At 37.8% G+C, this 22,386-nt stretch overlaps 1 protein-coding gene across 1 annotated transcript in view; it reads left to right on the top strand.

The window, feature by feature from the left end:
- NCOA2 (nuclear receptor coactivator 2) overlaps positions 1 to 22,386 on the top strand; it is a 222,767-nt gene that overhangs the window by 12,501 nt on the left and 187,880 nt on the right. Inside the window, exon 2 of the mRNA XM_021688631.2 lies at positions 11,432 to 11,488. The gene's annotated coding sequence lies outside the window, so the exon portion shown is untranslated. The remainder of the gene's footprint in view (positions 1 to 11,431; positions 11,489 to 22,386) is intronic.

Raw genomic sequence — 22,386 nt, 5'->3', positions numbered from 1 at the left:
ATACCATTCTGGTTTCCAGCTAGTCTTCCTGAGACATTTCCTTTTTGCTTCAAAAAGTCTTTATTACTTTTTATGAAAAGCTGTTGGTTTTTATTCTAGTTATCTATTGCTTAAATTATTATATCTCATAATTCTATGGGTTAAGAATTTGGACAGAGCATAGCAGGGATGGCTTGTTTCTGTTCCATGATGTGTGGGGTCTCAGCTGATATGACCCAGAACTGTTAGGAGCTGGCACGATTGGGGGCTGACTGAGCATATCTTTTTCATATGGCCTCTTCACATGGCTAGGTTGGGCTTTCTCAGAGTATGGTGGTTTCAAGGTAATCAGACATATGTAGTGGCTCAGACTCTGAGATAAAGGGTTCCAAAGTCCTAGGCTGCGGGTTCAAAGTTCAGAAGTCCCAGAATATCACTTCTGCCACCGTCTGTTGGTCAGGCCAATCACTAAGGCAACCCCATTGTCAAGGGAGGGCAGTTATATTTCATTTCTCAGTGAGAGGAGTGGCTAAGAGTTTATTGCTGTCATGAGTCTTCCACAGTTTCTATTCTTTATGTACTACTTGCCATTGTTACTATTAACCTTATTAGGCTGTGGTTTTATTTAGGATGTTCAACAAAATGTCCACTGTTAAGTACTTAGGGACCTGATGATAGCTCCTTTCTCCCCATCTCCACATTGTGTTGTGGCTTGACTGCCTGGAGTGCTCTTTGTCCTAGACCTGTGCGAAGGAGGAGCGTTAAAAATTTCTTTGGGTAGGGCGTCTGGGTGGCTCAGTCGTTAAGCGTCTGCCTTCGGCTCAGGTCATGATCCCAGGGTCCTGGGATCGAGTCCCGCATCGGGCTCCCTGTTCGGCGGGAGGCCTGCTTCTCCCTGTCCCACTCCCCCTGCTTGTTTCTGCTCTCGCTGTCTCTCTCTCTCTGTCAAATAAATAAAATCTTTAAAAAAAAAAAAAAATTTTCTTTGGGTAGAAGCAAGAACTTTTTGGTTGGGAGTTCATGCTCAAAATGGATTTTCCCCATGGTGCCAGAAGGAAGTACCTATATTTGTATATCTGTGTGTGTGTGTGCGTGAGCTTGTGCACACACGTGTGTAGAAATACACCATTTCATAATAGATGGGCCAGTGGTACCTAGAGATTTTGATTTTATGTATTATTAAAAATGTCCCCCAAAATCTAGGGAACTGACACAGGATTGTCAAATTTTGAATTTTGTCAAGTCATTACATGAAAAAAAAAAATGACAGCTACAATACCATTTCAATCTAATTCAATCTAATAATAAAGGAGAATCCTCAAATTTAATAGAATTTAGCTTTATAGAAAAATAAAGCTCTACATTTTTTTCTCATTTAGGTTTAAACCTAGAAAAACTTTGTTCCTGAGCTACACTCAGACATTTTAGGAACCACTCTGGTAGGGGCCTTATTTTGATCTGTCAGCAGAATTAAAAAAAAACAAAACAAAACTGTACCTGAAGGATTTTTTAAATGTACATTTCGTAGCCATATTTATTATGTAAATAATGGGGGAATTGACTGGTATAATGGGAAGATAGGGTATTAGAAACACCCATTTTAGTATGTGTTACTGGATCCTTTTTCAGTGCAGAAAGATTTTAGTTTCATTAGGACCTATACAACAAAGTAAGGTTTAAATTAACGCCACCATGTGATGATGTCTGGTCCTAACAGAATTGCTGTTCACAATCTGCTGAGCTCAGGTTCCGTTGAGCTCAGCCTATATACTATTAGCTGTGTGAAGATATTCCAGATCAGGGGCGCCTGGGTGGCTCAGTCTTAAGCGTCTGCCTTCGGCTTAGGTCATGATCTCAGGGTCCCGGGATCGAGTCCCACATGGGGCTCCTTGCTCAGTGGGGAGCCTGCTTCTCCCTCTCCCTCTGCCTGCCCCTTCCCTTGCTTGTGTTCTCTCTTTCTCTGTCAAATAAATAAATAAGATCTTTTTTTTAAAAAAAGATACTCCAGATCGCCCCCGTTATTTTTCTTTTCTTAAACTAATAGGAAACTTTGTCCCTCAAGACTTGATAAGAAAGACATTAGAATACTACTAGTGTGTGCTCCAGTTGTAAGCCTAAATGCAGGTACTGAAATGCAGTGGCAGCGAGTTATCAGTGATGATAATGGTCACCCGTTGGGTGTAGCATATCCATGTAAGTAATTTTGGATTGTCATTGAAAGGAAGATAGGGTATTAGAAAATTTTGTGGACATGTGTATATGCCCTTGGACTTGGAGACTCCCAGATGGAGGGAAACGTCAGCCACTGCATGTTCTTTTCCTAGCTCTTCCACCTTAGGTTTTAGAATTGTTTTCTTTTCTTTTTAAATTCAGTTCCTTGTGTTGGATAAAGTTCTCTTTTTGTCACAACTCTTAAAATTTTTTTCTTCACACCTGTCTTTTAGCCTACACTATCAGTATTTCTTCCATTTTCTTTGCTTATATAGGCATAACAGGCCAATAATTGAATAATCTTGGGGCGACTCACCAGGTTGTACTGAGTGGATTTGTTGGGTGAATGATACTTGTGGCTGTTTTGTAATAGCTGGATGTTAGAAAGCATCTTCTTGACTAACCAACCTGTTTTTTCTCGGGGGGGTGGGGGGGGTGTTGGAGAGGTGGTGGGCGGAGCCAGAAGTGCAGAGGAGTAGCGTCCGGCAGGAGGAGCTGTGCTGGAAAACACAACAGGGAGAAGCGGAGGGCTTGAATTCACAAGTCCCTGGATTCCACTACTGCTTCTCCTCTTGCTTTAACTTCAGCAAATCACTTAACTTCTCTGACTTTTAGCCTCCTCACCTGCAAAATGGGATTGATAGATGCCATGTAGATGAAACCTACCTTTGGGAAATAGTAAAAATAATGCTGGTAAAGTTTGTGTCACAGCAACTAGTACCTGATACTTAAACAAAAGGTAGTTCTCCTCGTTATTCTGTATATTTTGGATGTTAGAAAGCTCATTTCCAGATCTTTGAAGTTTTAGTTATATTTTGTATTGTTAGATGTTTTCTCTACATGTTCTAGATTCACAACTAAGTTACAAACCTCTCACACCTTTTAGTGTACATAATGCTCTTCTGTGATGCGAAGGTTGACATATATTTGATAATGATTTCCATAGCAGTTAGTTAAGATATGATGGGAAGACCAGTGTCTTTAGTGTTTGTTTTGGGGTTCATAAAAACTTCAGTCAGAGGATGATGGAGTGAAGTACTGCTGTTGTCAGTGGACGTACTAATCTCTTTGAAGCTCAGTTTCCCATCATTGAAACTGAGTAGTTAAAACAAGTTATTTTCAAGTTTCTTCCAGAGCTAAATTTTTATTCAAAATGGTATAGGATCCTATTTTCTCCAGTATTCTTCAGTGTTTTTGTCAGAACCTACACATGTAGTAAAATGGAAGATTGCATTTTAAATTTTTTAACAAAATGGGAAACTATATAGGCCCACACAATAAAACAAATTTCTGATGAAATATCTTTTTTGGTAATATTTCTTCTGAATGACAGTTGGATTCATGGGTTGACTCAGTGAGAGTCTACAGACAGACAATAAACATTTGACTAGGTACTAACTGTACTCCAGGGATAAGCTCTCCATTTTCCAACATACTAAGCTGCATATAGCTTTTTTCTTAGTACTCTGGTGCTCATTTTTGGAATACCATATTCTTTCTGGAACTCTGTAAAATATTGCTGCATTTAATTATCTTATATAAAAATGTAATTCTACTTCTAAAAATTTATCTGTGACATAAAATTACAGCCATGAGCGTATATTGTACATACATGTGAACTGTTTTCAACTTTTGAAAAATACCATTTATTTAGGGCTTGCTGGCTACTTTTTCCTCTGCTTTTATTTATTTACTTTTTGACAGATTGGTGCTGCCTAGCAGGCAATCACAGTAGTAAGAACTTAGTGCCTGGAGTCAGGTGGACATGGGGTTGACACCCAGCTCCATCACACGTCCTGTGACTTTAGAGAAATTGTGTTACCTTTTCCTGGTTATAAAATGGAGGTTACAGAACATCTTTTTAAGAAGACTGCTATCCTCCTTCATACTGTGTGTGTGTGGGTGGGGGGAGTTAATGAATATTGCTTTTATTGTGTTGAAATGATGATTAACTTAATATGGTCATATGCTGTTGAAAGGTGTGGTCTCCCTTTAGGAACTGACAGTGACAGTCATTTGGGGAAAGGGGCCCATCTTGAGAAAACAAAAACCCAGAAGGGGGACAGAAAGTTTGTGCTGGTCCTGGTGAGGCTGGTTTTTGAAATTATTCTTAGGTATTGGGGGTAGAGACTGTGTCCCTGTCCTGTGTAGGCAGATTATAGAGTTTCAGTGTTGCTTTTGGTTCAGTTGCTTACCTCTTGTTACCCAGCGGTACTGAGGTAAGTTTTACACGCTTGTCTGCATTGTCATCAGGGATATTAGGGAAGGCTTGTAGGCTTATTTCGTATTGGTGAGAGTGGTCATTGCGGCATTAATTAGGGAGGAAAACCTCAGGAGAAGGTAAGTTTCTGAGAAGAGTTCACAGTCCTATTTCCTCTCCCTAAGTGGATTTCTTTCCTCTACTGTTGATATTTGCAGGGTATATATTTTATTAAGGAAGGTAGACATTTCCTCTCAGACTGGTTTGTTGTGAAAGATAAACTGATAATATATGGAAATCCTCTACTATTCTGGTATACACAGTAGGCTTCGGTAGCCATTCTCATTTTAAGGAGAATGAAAGGAAACATTACAGGCAAAGATTATCTGCATTACTGGGAGAAAAACAATTAAAATTCTACTCCTTGTGTGTTGGGGCCTTTTATTTTGGGAAGACTGATTGGTTGTTGGGTTGGCATGCTCTAGTCTTGGTCAGGAGTCATCTCTGAGCCTTTTATCTTTGTTTAAGAAAGATTAATTTCTGCTCATTAACTTATTTTTTTCTATTCTCTCCTGTAATTCCATTAAAGACTATATTATTGTGTGAATTTTGGGGCTGAGCTCCCTAATTAAAGCCCCAGGACTTCTGCAGGAATGTTGTTTAAAATTCACTAATCCAGCAGCAGGTTGTTTCCTTAATCGAAGGGGGATAAAACCTTACCCTTGCCCTCAAGAAGCTCACAGTCTAGAGGGGAAGATTAATTTTAGCATAAGGTAATAATGATAGTAATCATTTGCACATGCTGTGTCCAGATCCTTATATCCTATTCATTTGTTAATACTTTCAGCTTCTCTAGTCCGCTTTATATATTTGTCATTCCAGTGAAACTGTTCTTAGGAAGGTCATCAGCACATTCTGCTTGCCAAATCAAGTAGAAACTGTAATTCTCAGTAGCATTGAGAGCTGTCTTCTTGGAACTATCTCCTCTTGGACTCTGTAGTATTTGTCTTTGCTGGTCTTCCTTCTGCCTCTCTCTTCTCCCTAAGAAATTTTAATCATTTCTTTGGATTTAAATGCTATATTCAGGTTAGTCACTCCACAAATTTTTTTTTTTACCCCTGCGCCCCTAGTGACTTCAAATTTAATATCTTTAGTTCTTTTCCAAATGTGAGCCATGTACATTCATCTACATGAATGAAATTAATTTTTCTTATAAGTCTGTCTCTGAGCAAGAATACTATTTGTTGAAGAGTTACTGTTTTGTGATAGTTGCTTTATTGTATTTGGCTCTGACCATTGTGAGAGACAAAAATGAGAGGAATGATCATTTGAGATTTATGAATTTGATGGATAGGTTTCTTTCCACTATATCATATGGACCAATTATATATGTGCACCTGCCTGTAGCTTAGTAATTTTTAAACTGATGATATATCCTTTTCTATATACCTATTTAGAACCTTTGTTTACATTTAGTATAGAAGTTATTCAGTTATAAATCTAAATCTCTACTTGTTTTAACTTGTGATTACTGTACTTAAAGCATTTTGTTAAACTGAATTAAAGTAACAAAAGAACATCTTAAGATTGGACTTCAGTAATTTTAAGCACCAGTTCTAGAAAACTGAAGATTTCTCTAAGCAAAATGTCAAGTTTAAGAACCTTAAGTTCTATGTATAATACGCAGAATGAGTAGTTGGAAAGAATAATTACAAGGTTAATTAATGTTTATACGTAGGTTATGAGCTAAATGTTGTTTTAAGGGGGTCTTGAGATGATACTGTTGACCTTCTTAAAAACAACTTTGGAAAATGAAAATTATTTGTTAAAGAGTTTCATTAGTCATTGTCTGCAGTGGAGGTAGAGACTTTTAACAAAGAAAACATAAGCTGTCTGAAGTATATATAGAAGTTAATCAGTTAACTTATAAATTCTTCAGTGGTCTAGATGTTACTTTTAGCATCATCAACTTAATAATTGGGAAAGGGGGAATTTTACCTTATATAGTCCACATTCTTTATACATTATATTATTAAGACTTTTGCAGCACATCAAATTTGGGGTCTTAATATTACAATATTTTATAATACTGTTTTAAATATTTAATATAATACTGTTTAATATTTAATATTTTATTAAAATATGGAAGCTATACTTGAGGATACCTTTTTATACTATATAAAATGTATGTAATATAGATCAAATAAAAAAATACAGTGTCCTGTTTAATAATCTGAAATAGTTCTCACAGTTAAGTCTTGAGAGTATGACTTTCCTCTTGATGTAATATAATTTGAAACATGCTGAGAGTTAAAGGTATGTTTTGTGTTATTTGAGAGTTTTTGTGTTTTTAAGAAAAAGAAAACAAATTCTCATACTACCACTACATTAGCTCTGTGACCTTGGACAGAGTGCTTCACTTGTCAGTTAAGTTTCTGTGATCTACAAACTGGAGGTATAGTAGCAATACCTACCTCATAGGGTTGTTAGGAAGATTAAAATGGATAACAGATATAAAGCTCTCTGCCAGAAGCATTTCATAAATCGTCGCTATTGGTGATGATGATGATGGTGATGCTGGTAAACCAAAACAGCAAAATATGGTTCTTCTCTCATTCCGGTAGGCATAAAGTGCTCTTTTCGCTGGTATTGTGGGTGTCACTTCATTTTCTTCCTAGCTTGCTTTGCTTCCTCTGGCTCTGTGTCTAACCCGTTGGTTAAAAAAAATTTTTTTTTTGAGCATATCTTCTTCTAACCCTCTGTTACCTTTTGAAAAATCATCAGTCTATAGCTTTAATGCTGTCAGCAATCTTTTTCTGTGTGATGTGGGCTCAGTCCTGATTTTTTTGCCTCACAGTCATGATGTGTAATTCGTGCAGCCAAATTGATGCTCTTCTTGTCAGATGTTTACACCATTTGCTACTAGAACTGCCTTTGTCCCTTACATCCCTTAACTGACACAGTAATCATAACTATCACATAGGAAGAAAGGGCAGGTACATAGAGGTATGTTTTTAAAAATCATTTATGATTTTTTTAGCATTGAAGAAATTGAGGTATAATTTGCATACCATGAAATGCACCCATTTTAAGTGTATTATAGGATGAGTTTTAGTAAATGTACACAGTTATGTGTGTCTTGTGTTTCTTATACATCTTTCTTTAGCATCACCCACAGTCTAGTTTTAGAATAAGTCTGTCAGCCCAAAAAGTTCTCTTGTGTCCATTTTCAGGCATTCCCCACTTCTGTTCTCTAACTCAGGACAGCACTAACCTGTTTTTTCCTCTGTAGTTTTACTTTTTCTAGAAATTTCAAATTAATGGAATTATATAATATGTTATCTTTGTGTCTGGCTTCTTTCATTTAGCACATGTTTTTAAGGTTCATGTTGTTGCATCCATGAGTAATTCATTCCTTGTTGTTGAGTAGTATTCCATTGCATGATGTACTACATTCTACAAAATCCGTTCTCCAAAGATAAACGGTTGAGTTGTTTGCACTTTTCAGCTGTTCTAAACATAACTGCTAAGATCATCCTTACACAACTGCTTGAATGTCATCTGTCCCCAAGAGAAGTGAAAACACACCTTGGTGTGAAATTGTTGGCTTATGTGTTGAGAAACTTCCAAACTCTTTCCCAAAATGGCCGTACCATTGTGCTTTCCTACCAGCAAGGGATGTCTTGTGAAGGTTCTAGTTTCTTCCTGTCCTTATCAACACTGTATGTTTTATTGCATGTCTAGCATATTTTATTTTGGTTTTAATTTCTGTTTTTCTGATGACTAATGATGTCTAGTACTTTTGTGTGTACTTTTCCCATTGTATATCTTCCTTTTTTTTTTTTTTGAGAGGGAGAGAGAGAGAAAATCCTAAGCAGGCTCCATGCCCAAACTCACAACCCTGAGACCACCTGAGCCGAAATCAAGAGTCCGATGCTTAACTGAACCGAGACACCCAGGCGCCCCCCCCATTGTGTATCTTTTATAATATATATAATATATTTAAAAATCTTTAAATATTTTGCCCATTTTAAAAAGTTGAATTGTTTTATTATTGAGTTATTGAAGTCCTTTATATATTATAGATGGGCATCCTTATTATTTAGCTCTTTATGTATTTTAAATGCACATGCTTTATCAGGTAATTATTTTGCCAATATTTTCTCCCCATCTGTAGCTTGTGTTTTCATTTTTAAATTATGTCTTTTGAAGAGCAGACATTTTCATTTTAATGGAGTTCAGTTTGTCAGGTTTTTTTTTCTTTTATGGTCTTTATTTTTATTTTATGCCTTTGGTGTAATATCTAAAGTTTTTTTTTCTAATCCACAATAATTTTCTCCAAGAATCTTCTTCTACAAGTTTTGTAGTTTAGTTCTTACTTTTAGGTCTATGGTCCTATCCATTTTTAGTTAATTTTTTGTACATGGTACAAGGTAAAGGTCGAGGTTCTTTTTCCCTTTCCATGCGTCTAATAGTTTTTGGCATCATTTATTGAAAAGACTGTCTTTTTCTCATTAAATTACCTTGTGACCTTTGTTGAATATGAATTGATATAAATGTGTGGGACTGTTTCTGGACTGTGTTCTCTTCTATTGTTTATCCTTATGCTAATACTCCACTGTTTTGATTGTAACTTTACAGTAAGATTTGAAATTAGGTAGTTTTTTTCAACTTTTGATGTAGTTTTAAGGTAGCCCTGGTTCAGAAATTTCCCAGTAGTTTCCATGTTTACGTTCTCTGGAGGGTTATGGGCAGATAAAACCATTAGGACATTCCAGGGAAAATCCGTTCTCCTTCGGGTAGGACAGGCCTGAAGCTTCTGTGTTTTTTTTTGTTTTTTTGTTTTTTTTTTAAAGATTTTATTCATTTATTTGACAGAGAGAGAGAACAAGTAGGCAGAGAGGCAGGCAGAGGGAGAGGGAGAAGCAGGCTTCCCGCAGAGCAGGGAGCCCGATGCGGGGCTCGATCCCAGGACCCTGGGATCATGACCTGAGCTGAGGGCAGTGGCTTAACCGACTGAGCCACCCAGGCGCTCCTGAAACTTCTGTTTTTTCATCATTTCACTGAGTTACCTGTCAGAGCCAGCAGCGCTTAGCAGGATCATACTTGGTAGGATAATTGTAACACCTACTGTGCACCAGGTGCTTTATGTAATCATCTCATTGAATACTTCCAAGGTGCTGCAAACAGGACGTTATTATCCTCATTTTATATTTGAGTCCACAATAACACTTCCTAGGTCGCATACATACCTAAGCTGCTGCTAACAATAGAGTAATATTATCAGCAGCAGTATTTATATGATAAAGCCAGTTTTGAAAACCGGTCTGTCTGATGACTTAACCCTACGAGGTTTTTCCACTGTTTGGTGCTGCCTTCTTTTTCGTTTCGTTTCCTTTCTTTTCTTTTTTTAAGATTTACTTATTTTAGAGAGAGAGTTCGGGGAGCAGAGTGCATTGGCACTTTCTCCTCATATTATCTTAGCATGTTAGTGAAAACGTACTGAATAATATAGATCAAGCAGTAATAGTTTAATATCATCACTCCTACTAATAATCACAACTTTCAGCTCTTGATTGTGGCATAGTGTGATGTCCTTGAGCGAATTAGTTGTTGGTATAGAATTATAATAGGCTTAAGTAGGCTAGCATAATGAATAAATTTACCCCAGTAGAGCCACAAAGAATTGATGACTCCTATTACATAACAGTTTATTGCACACTACTCACTGACTGCCACTTGAGGAGAATCCATTCGTTTTACTTACTGTGATAACTTCTTATTTGCATACAGATTTTCTTTTGTTTTTCATGAATCATCACTAACTAATACCCTAGCTGCATTTCATTACATTTGATGATCTCCAGACCGAGCAGGTCCTGGTAAAACTCAAGATGGAATTTTTTCTATTTCCCTCCCCTTTTGACCTCTTTAGATTAAAGTTGTAAACATTAATACACAGACAATAGCATAAGCACATACTTGTTTGTATTCCTCACTGTACATCTTAGAAACAAACTTCTTTAGTGCAGTGGAAGTGATTCTCGTGTGGGTCAGAAAAATGCCGCAGGGTCCTTTGGAGTTAAATTCTTTGTTCTCAAAGACATGCCCAGAAGAAATTTGGTGAGCAGCTCCCCTCGTGATTGAAAATGTTCATTTCTTCCTTATCTACATTTGCTCTTTTTTTTTTTTTTTTTAAGATTTTTATTTATTTATTTGACAGAGAGATAGCGAGAGCAGGAACACAAGCAGGGAGAGTGGGAGAGGGAGAAGCAGGCCTCCTGCTGAGCAGGGAGCCCAATGTGGGACTCGATCCCAGGACTCTGGGATCATGACCTGAGCCGAAGGCAGACGCTTAACGACTGAGCCACCCAGGTGCCCTATCTACATTTGCTCTTACAAATTGTTAAGATTGTCATGTATTTTTATATGGCATCATTTTTGCATCATTTTACTCGAGATTTTTTTTTTTGAGATAAATTATTCAGTCACTTTTGAACTTCTTTATACAATTATGACTTAGATTTTTATTTCAGTAGTTTCAAGCCTTTTGATTCCTTGCAGGTAAACTATAAATCACAACAAATTAAGATTACGATGTGAATTTTATTTATTTGTTTACTCAGCAAACATTTACTGGGCACTGTGTTAACTGTGTGCTGAGCGCTGGGCTGCTCCTAGGGGGGCAGTCTGGACATAGGGATCTCAGGTCTCTGCTGCTTCTCAGCTTCCAGTGCTCCTGATGAGACCTAAGCAGCTGCAAGAAAGTGTAGTAAGAATTACGGTGGGAACTCAAAATTGTAGACTAGATACCTCATCCATCATTCACAATGAAATGCGGCCTTACATATTTTACGTTTTTTTAACCAAATAGAAGTCATGCAGCAAGTCTACTTCTTGATTTATCATGCAATTTAATGGCGAGATGTTATTAATGAGTTAGTTACTTGTATATTGGTTGTAAAAATCACATCCACTCTAATGAGTCCAAGAGGAGTCTGTTTCTTTTTATTCATGTTTGCTTGTTTGTTTGTATTGCAGGTGTCTCTTGGATTTGGCTACAAATTTATAGATCTTCTGCACTGTGTACAGGCACAGGTGAGTCAAAATTAAGCCTTTCTGTTGGAATATTTTTATTTTTAAGTAAACTCAAATATTTAAAAATTATTTATAGTGTAGCAAAATAATGTGTAAACAAAACAAATATAAATAAGAAAATGTGTATTTGTTAGCATTTCTGTTTTATTATAAAAATTCTGTGGGAATGTGTTAGAAATGAATTTGAAGGTAAAGTGATCTTATCTGTTTATCAGTGTTTACTGTGTGTATTTGGGAAGAGTTTACACATACCCATTAGATGAGGTGATTTATAATGTCACAGCCTGGCAAAATGTTTACCTTTTTTTTTATATATAAATAAAATAGTTGCTATCTATTTTGGCAGCAAATGGAGGTAATTGTTTTAAATTTAATGAGCAGGCTTTTCTTGTCCAACCAGTCTGAAATAGCTTCTCAGTCACTTCTTAACACACCACCCTGATAGATTTTTATCATGATATTTATTATCATGTGATACATTCTTATTTCTTTATAGTCTTCCCTTCGAAAATACAAGCTCTGTGAACATTGAGACTGTTTTTGTCTTGGTAAAAAACGGTATCCCTGACTTTTAGGATAGCACCTGGTATATAGGAAAGACTGAATAAATGTTTGTTTAAAGTAATTATTGGATAGTAAATATTAAGAATTTGCTTATATTCAGAGTCATCAAGCTCTGCATCTATAAAGAAAAACTAGAAATAGTTTTTATACTTATTTCTAAATATGAAATTAATTTGTATCAAGTACTTAAAGTATATGGCTCTTAAATGTTCTGAGAAATTACCTGTGTTGCATATATTATGTACTAAAGTGTGCTTAATCAGGATAGATTCAGAGGGTAATGCTTCCAATTCTGTATTTATTTTGTCACTACCCTAGAAGGTTCTTATGATCAAGTTATGGATAAACCTGAAGCAGGTGTGAGAGCTTCTTACCTCCTTACTGGATTATGCTACCATATTAGATATGTTTTTTGATATCCTTGTAGAGAGTGAGAGAATTGAAAATCTCTAAGTCAAAAATTTCCCACGACCTATCACTGGATACAAAATTTAACTTCCTTACTTAGGTTTTCAGTTTCTAGATTGGGGAGATTTTTTGGTCATTTTTCCACCCTCTATATTGATGTTTGAATTCATTATCCTAGAGCTATAGGAGGGATGCTTGGCTGGCTCAGTTGGTAGAGCATACTACTCTTGGTCATGAGTTCAAGCCCCACATTGGGCATTGAGCTTACTTTAATAAATAAATAAATAAATAAATAAATAAATAAATAAATAAATAAAGATAGCTATAGGAGGGTGCCTCTCAAATAAATAAATAAAATCTTAAAAAAAAAAAAAAAAGATAGCTATAGGAATAAGCAGACCACCTACTTCCTTGTGTCCTTGGCAGTTTTCTTTAGGTGTTCCAAGTTATTGGTTGCCATTATTGGTTTCCTGGTTTGTTTGTTTGTTTGTTGTTGTTTTTGGTATGTTTTGTTTTTTGATCTTTCTTCAGGCATTGGTCTCTTCTGCCAGCATGATTTTCATTTATAGAAAGAATTAACTCTGACCTTTAGTGTTTTTTTAAGTAAAATTTTATGAATTATTTCTCATTCACATTTAATTTTATAAGTGCAACTTGCAGAGATTCTCTTGATAATACTAATAACAGCAGCTATTACTTATTGCTCTCTTACTGTGTGCCAGGCATTATGTAAGTGCTTTTGAGTTATCTTGAGAATAACAGATAAGGAAATTGAAGCTTAGAGAGGTTAAGTGACTTTTCCAAGGTCATATCAAGTAAGTGGCAATTTGCCACTCCAAAGACCTTGATCTTAACCACTGAGCTCTATTTTATGCCTAAATAGCCCTGACTACAAGCGTATTTGTGGCAGTAAGTGAATTATAGGAAAATCATGTTGCTATGTGAGGACTTCAAAATTAATTTAAAAGTCAAACATTATTTTGCTTCCATTTCATTAGCAGGTCCTAACTTTTAACCTTTATTTCAAACTGTGAAACATGACAACTCATTTGAAATTTAATGACTACCTAAACAACTCCACTAAAGTTGGAACTAAAGTTCCACTCTGGCACTTTTCATTTTGTGCTCACTTTTGAGGACGGGGTAGAGGCACATGGGGGAAAGCCATTTGGATTCCTTTTTCCATTATAAATGTGTATGCTATGAATCAGCATTCTTTATCCCTTGAAATATTAGAAATTTTTGTTTACAGGTGGCATATATAGCTTGGTAGATGAATCATTTTTCTTAGAACAGGTTGTATGAAATGTAGTAACTATAGAATTACTTAGAACCCTTATCTTGAAAGGTATAACAATTTATATCTCTGGCAAAATATTTTTAATTTTTTAAGAAATGAGGTGGTATGACTTTGAGGTAGAGCAGAGTTGGTTCAAACAGAACTTCAGCTTTCTTTATTTAGTTTATTTTCGGGGCTGAGGAGGACATATTATATAAAAGTATTTTGAGTCTTACATGTATAATATTGTGGACAAAATGTTCTTGAAGACAGTGTTGTTGAATACATCTTAAAATTTTGATTTGAGAACAAGATTAATTGTATTTCCTCAACTTGCCAAAAGGTTTGTGTCTATAAGTATAAACATAAATTTCAGATTTGAGTATATGGAAAGGGAATTCTGTTTGATTTAAAAAGACAGACTTTATTTAACAGACAAATTGTGCTTTTTAATCTATAGCTACATCAATATTTCCATTCCAGTCTCACATTTTAAGCGTTTTTAAAGTTAGCCAGTAAAATATTCTTAGAATTGATAGTGAAAACAGGAGAAAACATTAGATAAATCTGTTTGACAATAGAGCCTTGAAATGTAATTTTCCCTTCACTATGGAAAACTCAACTCAGTGTGGAGTCATATGTACTTTGTATTTATTTCTAAGTCTGTTTTCTGTATGCCAGAAGATTTGGGGTGGGAGAACAGGGTGGGTGAAGAATTGTTTACACACACTAGTTCGAGCTAAACTCTTTGATGCTAATATATGGAGAGAGAAGTTGTCCAAAGTATAATAAAGTATAATACACTTCTTGTAATACTAATATACTTTGTTGTGTACTAAATACTAAAAATTGTATTAAGCATATCAAGACATAAAAGAAATTATGCCCGAGGGGGCGGAGCAAGATGGCGGAGGAGTAGGAGACCTGGATTTCGTCTCCTCTCAGGAATTCAGCTGGATAGGGATCAAACCATTCTGAACACCTACAAACTCAACAGGAGATCGAAGAAAAGAAGAGCAACAACTCTCTCATCAGAAAAGCGACCACTTTCTGGAAGGTAGGACGTGCGGAGAAGTGAATCCGAGGCGATATTCGGGAGGATAGACGGCGGGGGAGGGGCCTCCGTCGGCCGCTTCTGGCAAGTGATAGAACCACGGAGCACACAATCGGAACTTTTAAAAGTCTGCTCTGCTGAGGGACGTCACTCTGGTGGCTAAGCGGGGGGTGGAACCCTCCGGGACAGTGTGGTCTCAGGACCCTCGGGGTCACAGAAAGACCAGGGGTACCTGAGTGCGGCAGAGCTCCCAGGTATCGGAGCAGGGAAGCCGGCTGCAGAGGCGGAGCCCAGGCGCAGGCTCTCAGCTCGGGGTTGCCATAAACCGTGATCCGCGGCACCGTCAGGCCACTGCTCCTCCAGCAGGGACCCAACAAGCGGCAGGTCCGGGGAGACTCACCTTCCTCCCCCGGGAGGAGCCGCGCGGGAGTGCACCGCAGGGATCTGCTGGGTTTGGAGACTCCACCCGGGGTCGGGTGCCAGAGATAGAAACGCGCGGTCACAGGCCGGGTGAGCACGGAGTGCGACTGGAGACCGGGGAGACGGGAGTGACTGACGGCTTTTCTCTGGGGGCTCACTGAGAAGCGGGGCCCCGAGTTCTCGGCTCCTCTGCGGCGGAGATTGGGAGGCCGCCATTTTCACTCTCCGCCTCCAAAGCTGTACGGAAAGCTCGCAGGGAACAAAAGCCCCGGAGAGCAAACCCGAGCAGATTACTGAGCCAGGAGGAGGCAAGGGCGGGGCAATTCCGCCTCCGGCAGAGACATTTGAAAACCACGGCAACAGGCCCCTCCCCAGAAGATCAGCGAGAACAGCCAGCCAAGACCAAGTTTACCCATCAAAGAGAACGGCAGAACTCCAGCTCTAGGGGACTACTGCACATAGAATTCATGGCTTTTTTACCATGATTCTGTAGTCTTTCAAAGTTAATTTTTTTTTAACTGTCTTTTTTCTTTTTTTTTCTTTTTGAATTTTTCTTTTTCCCTTTATCAACCAACATCTTATCAATCCCTTTTTTAAAAAAAAAAACATTTTTATTTTTCATTTTTAGAGTCATATTCTATCCCTTCATAGTAGTTACCCGTATTTTTGGCTTATATATATTAAGTTGTTCTCTCTTTAAAATTTTGAGATAGTTTCTTCTAACAGATCAAAATATACCCTAAATCTCTAGTATATGGTGTTTTCTATTCCCCTGCCTGATCACATCCTCTCCCTTTTTTTTTCTTTTTTTAAATCCTCTTCTTTCTTTTTTGAAACAACTACTTATCAATTCCTTTTATAAAATTTTTTATAATTTCCATCTTTACAGTCATATTCCATCCCTTCATCATATCAACCCTTATTTTTTTACATATATAAGTTTTTCTTTCTTTAAAATTTTGGGAGGCACTTTCTTCTAAAAGACCAAAATACACCCCAAATCTAGTGGGTGGCACTGATCATATTTGATCACATTCTGTTTTTTTTGTTGTTGTTGTTTTGTTTTGTTTGTTTTTGTTTTTGTTTTTATCTTTATCTTTTTCTTTTTTTTCTTTTTCTTTTTTCTCTCTTTCCCTTCCTTTTCCCACTGCTTCAGGTTTTTTCTGATTTGTTTAGAGTATATTTTCTGGGGACGTTGTTACTCTGCTAGCATTTTGTTCTCTCATTAATCTATTCTCCTCTGCACAAAATGACAAGACGGAAAAAATCACCTCAACAAAAAGAACAAGAGGTAGTACCGACTGCCAGGGACCTACTCAATACGGACATTAGTACAATGTCAGATCTAGAGTTCAGAATCATCACTTTAAAGATACTGGCTGGGCTTGAAAAAAATATGGAAGTTATTAGAGAAACCCTTTCTGGAGAAGTAAAAGAACTAAAATCCAACCAAGTAGAAATCAAAAAGGCTATTAATGAGGTGCAATCAAAAATGGGGGCGCTAACTGCTAGAATAAATGAGGTAGAAGAGAGAATCAGTAATATAGAAGATGAAATGATGGAAAATAAAGAAGCTGAGAAAAAGAGAGATAAACAACTACTGGATCACGAGGACAGAATTCGAGAGATAAGCGATACCATAAGACGAAACAACATTAGAATAATTGGGATCCCGGAAGAAGAAGAAAGAGAGAGAGGGGCAGAAGGTATAATGGAGCAAATTATAGCAGAGAACTTCCCTAATTTGGGGAAGGAAACAGGCATGAAAGTCCAGGAAGCACAGAGAACCCCTCTCAAAATCAATAAAAATAGGTCAACACCCCGACATCTAATAGTAAAACTTACGAGTCTCATAGACAAAGAGAAAATCCTGAAAGCAGCTCGGGAGAAGAGATCTGTAACCTACAAGGGTAGAAACATTAGATTGGCAACAGACCTATCCACAGAGACCTGGCAGGCCAGAAAGGACTGGCAGGATATATTCAGAGCACTAAATGAGAAAAATATGCAGCCAAGAATACTCTATCCAGCTAGGCTGTCATTGAAAATTGAAGGAGAGATAAAAAGCTTCCAGGACAAACAAAAACTAAAGGAATTTGCAAACACAAAACCAGCCCTACAAGAAATCTTGAAAGGGGTCCTCGAAGCAAAGAGAGAGCCTAAAAGCAACATAGACCAGAAAGGAACACAGACAATATACGGTAACAATCACCTTACAGGCAATACAATGGCACTAAATTCCTATCTTTCCATAGTTACCCTGAATGTAAATGGGCTCAATGCCCCAATCAAAAGACACAGGCTATCAGACTGGATTAAAAAACAAGACCTATCGATATGCTGTCTGCAAGAGACTCATTTTCGACCCAAAGACAGCCCCAGATTGAAAGTGAGGGGGTGGAAAACCATTTACCATGCTAATGGACACCAAAAGAAAGCTGGGGTGGCAATCTTTATATCAGACAAATTAGATTTTAAACCAAAGACTGTAATAAGAGATGAGGAGGGACAATATATCCTACTTAAAGGATCTATCCAACAAGAAGATCTAACAATTTTAAATATCTATGCCCCTAACGTGGGAGCAGCCAATTATATAAACCAATTAATAACAAAAGCAAAGAAACACATCGACAACAATACAATAATAGTGGGGGACTTTAACACCCCCCTCACTGAAATGGACAGATCATCTAAGCAAAAGATCAACAAGGAAATAAAGACTTTAAATGACACACTGGACCAAATGGACTTTACAGACATATTCAGAACATTCCACCCCAAAGCAACGGAATACACATTCTTCTCTAGTGCCCATGGAACATTCTCCAGAATAGATCACATCCTAGGTCATAAATCAGGTCTCAACCGGTACCAAAAGATTGGAATCATTCCCTGCCTATTTTCAGACCACAATGCTTTGAAACTAGAGCTCAATCACAAGACAAAAGTCAGAAAGAACTCAAATACATGGAGGCTAAAGAGCATCCTACTGAAGAACGAATGGGTCAACCAGGAAATTAAAGAAGAATTAAAAAAATACATGGAAACCAATGAAAATGAAAACACAACTATTCAAAATCTTTGGGATGCAGCAAAGGCAGTCCTAAGAGGAAAGTATATAGCAATACAAGCCTTTCTCAAGAAGCAAGAAAGGTCTCAAGTATACAACCTAACCCTACACCTAAAGGAGCTGGAGAAAGAACAGCAAATAAAGCCTAAACCCAGCAGGAGAAGAGAAATAATAAAGATCAGAGCAGAAATCAATGAAATAGAAACTAAAAGAACAGTAGAACAGATCAACGAAACTAGGAGCTGGTTCTTTGAAAGAATTAACAAGATTGATAAACCCCTGGCCAGACTTATCAAAAAGAGAAGAGAAATGACCCACATCAACAAAATCATGAATGAAAGAGGAGAGATCACAACCAACACCAAAGAAATACAAACAATTATAAGAACATATTATGAGCAACTCTATGCCAGCAAATTAAATAACCTGGAAGAAATGGATGCATTCCTAGAGATGTACCAACTACCAAAACTGAACCAGGATGAAATAGAAAACCTGAACAGACCTATAACCACTAAGGAAATTGAAGCAGTCATCAAAAATCTCCCAAAAAACAAAAGCCCAGGGCCAGATGGCTTCCCAGGGGAATTCTACCAAACATTTCAAGAAGAATTAATACCTATTCTTCTGAAACTGTTCCAAAAAATAGAAATGGAAGGAAAACTTCCAAACTCATTTTATGAGGCCAGCATTACCTTGATCCCAAAACCAGACAAAGACCCCATCAAAAAGGAGAATTACAGACTAATATCCCTGATGAACATGGATGCAAAAATTCTCACCAAAATACTAGCCAATAGGATCCAACAGTACATTAAAAGGATTATTCACCATGACCAAGTGGGATTTATCCCTGGGCTGCAAGGTTGGTTCAACATCCGCAAATCAATCAATGTGATACAATACATTAACAAAAGAAAGAACAAGAATCATATGATCCTCTCAATAGATGCAGAAAAAGCATTTGACAAAGTACAGCATCCTTTCTTGATCAAAACTCTTCAGAGCATAGGGATAGAGGGTACATACCTCAATATCATAAAAGCCATCTATGAAAAACCTACAGCGAATATCATTCTCAATGGGGAAAAACTGAGAGCTTTCCCCCTAAGGTCAGGAACGCGGCAGGGATGTCCACTATCACCACTGCTATTCAACATAGTATTGGAAGTCCTAGCCACAGCAATCAGACAACAAAAAGAAGTCAAAGGCATCCAAATTGGCAAGGAAGAAGTCAAACTCTCACTCTTTGCAGATGATATGATACTTTATGTGGAAAACCCAAAAGACTCCACCCCAAAACTGCTAGAACTCATACAGGAATTCAGTCAAGTGGCAGGATAGAAAATCAATGCACAGAAGTCAGTGGCATTCCTATACACCAACAACAAGACAGAAGAAAGAGAAATTCAGGAGTCGATCCCATTTACAATTGCACCCAAAACCATAAGATACCTAGGAATAAATCTAACCAAAGAGACAAAGGATCTGTACTCAGAAAACTATAAAACACTCATGAAAGAAATTGAGGAAGACACAAAGAAATGGAAAAACGTTCCATGCTCATGGATTGGAAGAACAAATATTGTGAAGATGTCAATGCTACCTAGAGCAATCTACACATTCAATGCAATCCCCATCAAAATACCATCCACTTTTTTCAAAGAAATGGAACAAATAATCCTAAAATTTGTATGGAACCAGAAAAGACCCCGCATAGCCAGAGGAATGTTGAAAAAGAAAAGCAAAGCCGGCGGCATCACAATTCCAGACTTCCAGCTCTATTACAAAGCTGTCATCATCAAGACAGCATGGTACTGGCACAAAAACAGACACATAGATCAATGGAACAGAATAGAGAGCCCAGAAATGGACCCTCAACTCTATGGTCAACTCATCTTTGACAAAGCAGGAAAGAATGTCCAATGGAACAAAGACAGTCTCTTCAACAAATGGTGTTGGGAAAATTGGATAGCCACATGCAGAAGAATGAAACTGGACCATTTCCTTACACCACACACAAAAATAGACTCCAAATGGTTGAAAGACCTCAATGTGAGACAGGAGTCCATCCAAATCCTAAAGGAGAACACAGGCAGCAACCTCTTTGACCTCAGCCGAAGCAACTTCTTCCTAGAAACATCACCAAAGGCAAGGGAGGCAAGGGCAAAAATGAACTATTGGGACTTCATCAAGATAAAAAGCTTTTGCAAAGCAAAGGAAACAGTCAACAAAACCAAAAGACAACCGACAGAATGGGAGAAGATATTTGCAAATGACAGATCAGATAAAGGGCTAGTAATCCAAAATCTATCAAGAACTCATCAAACTCAACACCCAAAGAACAAAGAATCCAATCAAGAAATGGGCAGAAGACATGAACAGACATTTTTCCAAAGAAGACATCCAAATGGCCAACAGACACATGAAAAAGTGCTCAATATCGCTCGGCATCAGGGAAATCCAAATCAAAACCTCAATGAGATACCACCTCACACCAGTCAGAATGGCTAAAATTAACAAGTCAGGAAACGACAGATGTTGGCGGGGATGCGGAGAAAGGGGAACCCCCCTACACTGTTGGTGGGAATGCAAGCTGGTGCAGCCACTCTGGAAAACTGTATGGAGGTTCCTCAAAAAGTTGAAAATAGAGCTACCATATGATCCAGCAATTGCACTACTGGGTATTTACCCCAAAGATACAAAAGTAGGGATCCGAAGGGGTACGTGCACCCCGATGTTTATAGCAGCAATGGCCACAATAGCCAAACTGTGGAAAGAGCCAAGATGTCCATCAACAGATGAATGGATAAAGAAGATGTGGTATATATATACAATGGAATATTATGCAGCCATCAAAAGGAATGAGATCTTGCCATTTGCAACGACGTGGATGGAACTGGAGGGTATTATGTTGAGTGAAATAAGTCAAACAGAGAAAGACATGTATCATATGATCTCACTGATATGAGGAATTCTTAACCTCAGGAAACAAACTGAGGGTTGCTGGAGTGGGGGGTGGGGTGGGAACGATGGGGTGACTGGGTGATAGACACTGGGGAGGGTATGTGCTCTGGTAAGTGCTGTGAATTGTGCAAGACACTTGAATCTCAGATCTGTACCTCTGAAACAAATAATGCAATATATGTTAAGAAAAAAAAAAGAAGAAGAAGAAGGTAGCGGGAGGGGAAGAATGAAGCGGGGGAAATCGGAGGGGTAGACGAACCATGAGAGACGATGGACTCTGAAAAACAAACAGGGTTCTAGAGGGTAGGGGGGTGGTTGGATGGGTTAGCCTGGTGGTGGGTATTGAGTAGGGCGCGTTCTGCATGGAGCACTGGGTGTTATGCACAAACAATGAATCATGGAACACTTCATCTAAAACTAATGATGTAATGTATGGGGATTAACATAAGAATAAAAAAAAAAGAAAAGAAATTATGCCCATGTTGGCTATGACGTGGTTAAAAGTACATTTCAAGTGAATATTTGTTGGGTTTTGAATTCCCTCTTTATTCATAGATGTGAGATGAGTGATTGGCTGCCTGATTTAACTAAGATGTGTATATTCCCATGAAGACAGGGCGGCTTGATTTGAGTTACAGATCTGAGGCTTTGAGTACTATCCACTGAAAATCAGTATTAATATAAACAAACATTGAGAACATTTAAGTATACATATCTTGCTTTAGGCAAAATCTGCGGATATTTAATTGTATTGCTACTTTGTGATGTTTCCTTGAAATTTCAGCATGGTAGGCACTGTGATCTGGAAAAATAACAGATATTTTGACAGTTGGCAAAATGCCCTCAGTCATTTAACTATGGGAGCTGGAATTCTAACCCTAGCCTCCCTGGGTAGGCTCCTCTGCTCTTGGTGAGCAGGGCTGACTGCTGAATTCAGGCTTACTGGTAGGTCGAAATTGCCTTGCGGTGGGTGTCATTGACACAGAGCCATCAGTTGGAAAATGGATGACAGGCCAGTTTTTAAAGCATTTTTTACTATTCCACTTTCCTCCTTTTGTATGTACACACTAGTGTAAACAGATTGGCTTAGTTTTCCCCATGAAAGTAAATTCATTCAACACTCTTAACTCTCC

This window comes from Neomonachus schauinslandi, chromosome 4 (genome assembly GCF_002201575.2).
Source record: "Neomonachus schauinslandi chromosome 4, ASM220157v2, whole genome shotgun sequence".
NCBI classification, from domain to species: domain Eukaryota; kingdom Metazoa; phylum Chordata; class Mammalia; order Carnivora; family Phocidae; genus Neomonachus; species Neomonachus schauinslandi.
This window is presented reverse-complemented; position numbering and strand designations above follow the sequence as displayed.